The sequence below is a fragment of the Sciurus vulgaris genome (genome assembly GCF_902686455.1).
Source record: "Sciurus vulgaris genome assembly, contig: HiC_scaffold_272_arrow_ctg1, whole genome shotgun sequence".
Classification (NCBI taxonomy): Eukaryota; Metazoa; Chordata; class Mammalia; order Rodentia; family Sciuridae; genus Sciurus; species Sciurus vulgaris.
Window position 1 is genome coordinate 200,114 of NW_027632781.1, and position 6,817 is coordinate 206,930.

The following is a 6,817-nucleotide window of genomic DNA, read 5'->3' on the forward strand; positions in this document are numbered from 1 at the left end:
GGAGGACTGAAGCAGTTTAGGAAAAATGAGGAAATGGAGATAATGCTTTTCAACTCTATTCAGTTTATCTGTCTCAAATCTAAGTGAAACTTTTCCTGGTCCAGAGATGATTCAAACCAGTAGGAACTGGAAGAAGCAGCTACAAATTTCTCCCCTTGATATCTAGTAGGCACCACCATATGTAAAGAGTCAATATGAGTCATTCAGATGAGCAACCTAGAATTTTTGAAGCATCGATTTTTAAAGGCAGCTAATATTTTGATTGTTAATCTTGTCAATATTCTCATTAATTTTATTGTATTTGTCTATTAGTGCACTGCAGTGACATGTTCCTAGGTGTCTCAGGAAGACATAGTTTTACTAGAAGAATTCTGATATATAGGTGGAAAACAATGTGGTCAACTAGCCCTCTGATGAAAATACTTGAAAAGCTGCCAAGTTATGTCACACTAGATACATTATTTTAAGCAGAATGCTTTATGTAGTTTATCCCTCAAATAACAACACTGTTACTCATAGTGTATATAAAATTTTCCTTGAAACTCAATAATTTATTGATATCTGATAATTCTGCAAGCTTCAGAATGCATTTTTTGGTTGCTTTTCTGAACTTTGTTTTCTCGTACATTTTCTTATAGATATGAACACACTATTTTCACATAAGAGAGGAAAAAGAAACTTGATGTTGGATAAAACAGAGAATACAAGAAAAGAAGATGCACCACTTTCTCACTTGGGTATAAACAAACACAAGCATGCATGTGCATATTTGTTGTTATCCTAAACACATATATCTGAGCTAATTAGTTCAGAAAACTCCCTTCAATGAGCAAATAAGTGTACCTTCCCCTGGAATCTCCCCACAATTTGGACTTATTGATTATAAGGAAAATGGGGGACAGAATATGTACTTAAAATTAAATGGATTAAATGATTCTGAAGGATTCAATTGAGATATGTGCAGCCACATTTTAATTCAGCTTTGACATTGAATTTATAAGGGATCTTTTTTCCTCCTCTGAATGCAGATCAATGGGCTCTCCAGCATTTTGCATTTTGACATTGGTATACGTACCAATGTGTTTGTATTAATGGTCATTGCAAAAATTATTTTACCAATGGAAACTTAACTGCCTATTTAATGAAATCAGTATTCCTGATTTTAATTTAGTACATTTGAGACTTGTAACTTTATGAAATATCTATGTGATTTAATTAACTCTTTTCCTATAAAATAAATCCATGGTTGCTGGATAACATTCTTTCCAGAAATATTTATGAGTTTTAAATCAAGAACATACCTGTACCTAGCAATGAAGTGTTTACTCATGTCTATGACTTGTTTTATTTATTTTCTTCTCAATGGTGAACAATGAGAGAGAAACTTTTGCCTGCTAAGACTTTGCTCTCCCACTAAGGTTCTCCCACATATCTCTCAGATTCTTGAACGATTTGTATATATTTGAATTGAACAAAAGTGTCCATAAGATCCTAAAAGAGTTCCTTCAACATAGGAATACATTGCTATAGGAGAAACTACATGGTAAATGAAAGCAACATTCACAGTTGCTGCATTTTATTACACAATGCATTTGAAACCTTGAGTTCCAGTTAGTTACCAGAGTCTCACATTTCTGTATGCCAGCTTCTTATTTGTTCCTTTAATTAACTTTCATTCAACACAGACCACTGGACATTTTCTGTCCTCTGTATTTCTGGAAATATTCCCAGAGTCAGGCTGCAATCAACTCCTAGTGCACTGCTGCAATTCTCATCACACATCACAATTCATACACATGCCCCTCATGCCCACCTGCTTGTATCATTGAAGTTGGTCTGGCTCTTTATGCATATACTGCATATATGACCATCAGCTGTATATAGAACATGGATGTCCAAGCATCTTGACTTTCCAAAGAATCTTTCATAAAAAAAAATTCTGCCTTACCCTGTATCCTGAACCCACTCTTGGCCTGCTACGCCTTCTACCCATTCTCCTTGCCAATCCCTGTACTGACAGACACTTTCCATTTAAACCTGGCCTCAATGTGCAGCCTTTCATGTTCTCAGCATTTTCTGTCACTGGCTAAAACCTCACTTTTTTTCACTTTCGAAGTTGGCATTTATCTCTACCACTAGAAAGGACTGCATCCCTGACACCATTTTTCTCCTCTAGATTTTACCATATACTCAATTATGGGGAGAGACATGTAGTGTCTCCCCAAGTGTTATTCTGAAGTATTGGACTAGTAAAATTACTCCTGAATGATTTCAATATGTACTGGGTTCAGAGGGGAACACATGTACTTAAGAGGCTGAGGCAGGCTTCTGTCAGGTTTCCAGCCACCAAGAAATTTATCGACAACTTTTTTCCAAATATAATGACATAGGTTTAAATTTTCTATGAATCTTTCCTAATGCAAATTCTGCCTCATTCTGTATCTTGCTCCCCTTCTCTGTTTGAGCCATCCTCTGTAAGTTCTCCTTCCCAATTCATATACCGTCAGATAAACCCATTCCATTTAAAAACTTTTCTATGTACAGCCTTTCCTACTCTGCATTTCCTGCTTCTGGCTGATAACCTCACTTTTGAAGTCTCCATTCATCTTAATCTAGAAAAGACTTCATTCCTGGCATCTTTTGTCTCCTCTAGCTCTTAGCACAAACTCAAATATGAGGGGAAATAAGTAAAATTGTTGACAGCAACATGAAGTAAAATTTGTCCCATCAGGCCCAGGAACTGATAGAGTAGAAAGGAAAAGGAATGTTTACAGGTCCCATGTTTATTACCCAGTATGATAACTGGAAGTATCTGAGATAGCCCTATTGAAACCACAAGCAGGTTCTGACAGGAATAAGAGGCTTAATCATGAAAGTTTCCCAAGAAAGTAACTTGTAAAAATTTAAGATAAAGAAAGTCAAAGAAATGTATAAAAAAAGCAAAAGGAGTTCATTGATAAAGATATAAATGTGATTACTTTTTTGGGACACTAAAGATGGGGTTAAATGGCTTTTTAAAATGTAGTATTTGAAGGAAGAGATAGTAAACTGTGTGATGTTTCATGTTTCACTGGAAGAAAAATTGAATATTTTTTCCCTCCAGAATCTTCTTTCACCTTGAGTGGATCAACCTGTGAGTTATTATAGGTCTTGTACATGGTGACAACTAGTGTCTTTCAATGGTGTTCTAAAGTATTGGATCAGTAGAACTATATCCCTATATGTACTGGGCTCAGAGGGGCACACCTGTAATTGCAGGTCCTTGAGAGGCAGACATAAACCCTCTCAAGGCATAAGTCAGGTTGCCAGCAAACCAGGAAATTAACATTCTGTCCCAAATATGAAGACATGGGGTTTGAAATAATTCCTATAGTGCTTGACAAGATACACATGTTCCTGCATAAAATATAAAGGCCCACACACGAGCAATTAAATATTTCAAATAATGGCTATATTCACCTAAACTCATGCTTAATTTAAAATTATCATTGGGAAAATAAAATTTTAGAATTATATTTACTGTTCCTTTTTATTTGGATAAATTTTCTTTAATATTATAAAGTAGTTTAAGTAAATCTGTGCATGTTTCAGGAGGGTCACACTTGGACTTTTCAGCAGTGGAAGTGGAAGAGAGAGTCCATGGAACTGGATTTAGTCAGCAACAGGTATGCATACATGTCATTTTGAATTCCAGATATCTTCCTTCTTTTGTTTCCAGGAGGTAAATTAGGGCAAATGACATAACCTAATACTCTTTGGCTATCCAATATCACAATTTCATATTTAATTGTACAACATTTAAGTGGTCATGAATCTGAAAATAGTTTTAGAAATCAAGGTGGATTAAAGATAAACTTTATTCAAGAAATTGGACCAATACTTTGGAACTCTGTTTTGTTTTGAACTGTGTAACATCCTTAAATGGTGAGAGAAAAATTAGAGACTTAAAAGTAATCAGTTGACATTAGGAACATACATAAATGTAATGACCAATGAATACATTCATGCAAAATCATCTTCATTTCCAAAGGATCACCACTGAATTTCATGTTATCTGCCATCCATTCCATGGTTAAAGAAATCGTATTCCAAGATTTCCAGAGTCTTGATTAAAGAAGAGAAAAATGCAAAGCAGACACATATCTCCTTGTTAATAGAACCGAAACAATTCAGGATACATACTTTACTGATAATTTACAAAAAATATCAGGTTTATGTTCTTTCCCTTTAAGAATGCAAAAGAATTACTAAACATATTTAATTTACCTCTTTACACAATGTTAGACTAAAGTACTTTGATGCAATTGTTGGGATGTTATGAAATATTGGAGGTGTCATTTTGCCTCCTGGTTCTCATGTTGTATGTGTCAACCAGTAGAGTATTTGCATGCCTTTGAATGGATTTCTCTTCCACAGCTACACATGGATTCTTGTAATATGCAGGTTTGTCATGGGGATGGGTCTGATGCACTGTTTATATCTGAGCATCACGTCTGAAAATGAGCATGATACACATGCTAGTTTCATTCAGTATCTCTGAAAGGAGAAAGAATACACTTGAACAATGATCACAGCTTACAGAAAAATATTTACCACGTGTAAGTAAAATGTATTAAATGATCTCAAAAATACCACAAAATAAGGGACTGAGTGGGTAAGCTCAGCTTCATCAAGACTGCATATGCTTGTCTCCTGTGCGAACTATTGTTGCACATAATTTAATGTTCTTATTTCCAATTCCAATGATTTCACATATATGAGAATGGTGATGTCCAAGAGTGTCATTGAGGTGAGCAAACTTGGATTTTTGAAGTATTTGTTGTTTAAAAGAAGGCTAATTTTCCTTTGATACTCTTCTTATAATCATCATTAATTGTTTTGTTTCCATCAGTACTTTATTGGTGTGCTGTTGGAAAACCAGGTCTTTGACATGCCAGAATAACAGGATATTAGTGAGATATCTTTGGAACTCAAGAAAGCAAATGTTGTGATCACCTGAGAGACTTGAACAAATACATGAACTACCACTCCAGATTCATTTTTAGCCAGAAGCCAATAAGCAGGTTATTCCTAAAACACCATCACTGTTACTCTTAGTGAATTTACCATTTACTATGGGAAAAGGAGATACATCTGTTGCCAGCATGGGTATGAACAAACACAAACAACTGAATGTGTATTAGCAGTTATTCTAAACACGTATCTAAGCTGAGTAGCTCAGAAAACTGTCTCAGATGAATAAACAAGTGAACCTTCCCCTGGAATCTCATCACAACTTTGGACTTAGTAATTACAAGGCAAATGACAAACAGGAAATGTACTTATTATAAAATAGATTAAATGATTCTGAGAAGATTACCTCAAGATGCCAGCTCCCACATTTTCATACTCCTTTGACATTGATCTTCTCCAGGTCCCTCTTTCCTCCTCTGAATACAGATCACTCTTCTCTCCAGCATTCTCTATCTTGTCATTGGTATATATGCTAGTATCTTTGTGTTAATGGTCATTGCAGGCTGTTTTTTAACCATTGGATACTTCACTGAAAATTTTTCAAAACATCTCTGCCTGACTGATTCAAAACATTTGAGTCTTGTGGCTTTTTTCAACATATATATAATTTTATATATATATATATAAAATTTATTTATTGCTTTCCTATAAATTGTATCTCTTATTTAGTGAAAAACTGTCTATCCAGAAATTTTCTAAAGTTATAAATCGAGAATATCCTTGCACAGAGCAATGAAATGTTTGCTCATATTTCTTTGACATGTTTTGTTTGTTTATCTTCTCAATGGTGAACAATGAGGGAGATCCTCTTGCATGCTAATCAGTTGTTCTTCCATTGATCCTTTCCCACAGATCTAATTCTTATGTGTGTTGTTAATATGCAAGTTGCACAAAAGTGCTCACCAAGATCCTAAATGATTTTTCTCAACATGGAAAGATATTGCCCTAGAAGATACTAGATGTTAAATGAAAGCAACATTCATTATTGCTCCATTTTTTTAACATGATAAAGTTTGAGATATGATCAGGAGCAGCATCTCACATTCCTGTAGCCCAGATTCTTTTTTTGTTCTTTAATTAGACTTTTTTCTATACTGGTCACTGAAAGTTTTCTATTCTCTGTATTTTGGAAACATTCCCTCCAATCAATCTAGCATCTGCTTCATAGATTACTGATTCCTTCTCATTATTTGTCACCATTCATTCATATGGTCTTGATATCTACCTGCTGGTAGTTCTTACGATGATCCTGGTCTCATGATTTTACTGCATATAGTACCATCAGGTCTGTTTAGAACATGAAAGTTTCTGCACCTTCACTTCTATAGGTAATTTCATAATGAAAATTCTGCCTCATTTGTATTTTTGTCTCCCTCTTTCTGCCTACAATATCCTCTCTCAATTTTCCTTGCCATTCCCTTTATGAATGGACTCTGTCCATTTTAACCCTATCTCTGTGCAACCTTTCATGGTTTCAGCATTCCTTGCACTGGCTGACCACCTCATTATTGAAGTATACATACATGTCAATCTCTAGAAAAAAAAGTGCATCCCTATCTCCTTGCATCACCACTGGCTTTCAGTACAAATAAATTATGAGTAGAGACACTTAGTGTCTCCCAACTGGCTTTCTGAATTATTGCTTCAGTAAAATTACTTCTCAGTGATATCAGTATGTCCTTGGTCCAGAGGGACACACCTGTAGTTTTAGCTCCCTTAAGGCTGAGACAGTCTCCTCTGAGATTTCCAGTCAACTAGGGAATTTACAGACACTCTTTCTTCAAATACAAAAGAGTTGTTTTTG

General features: G+C 35.1%; 1 long non-coding RNA gene across 3 annotated transcripts in view; it reads left to right on the forward strand.

Annotated features, from left to right (window-relative positions):
* The window catches only part of LOC306652546, a 31,241-nt gene extending 26,471 nt beyond the window's left edge, over positions 1 to 4,770 (forward strand). The window contains exons 5-6 of one of the 3 annotated variants that reach the window (XR_013761446.1): positions 639 to 737; positions 3,592 to 4,770. This is a non-coding gene — a long non-coding RNA (uncharacterized lncRNA). Of the gene's footprint in view, positions 1 to 638; positions 1,404 to 3,103; positions 3,552 to 3,591 lie in introns of those variants that run through there. The other 2 variants (XR_013761447.1, XR_013761448.1) reach the window with 2 other exon arrangements.
* The last annotated feature ends 2,047 nt before the right edge of the window (positions 4,771 to 6,817 follow it).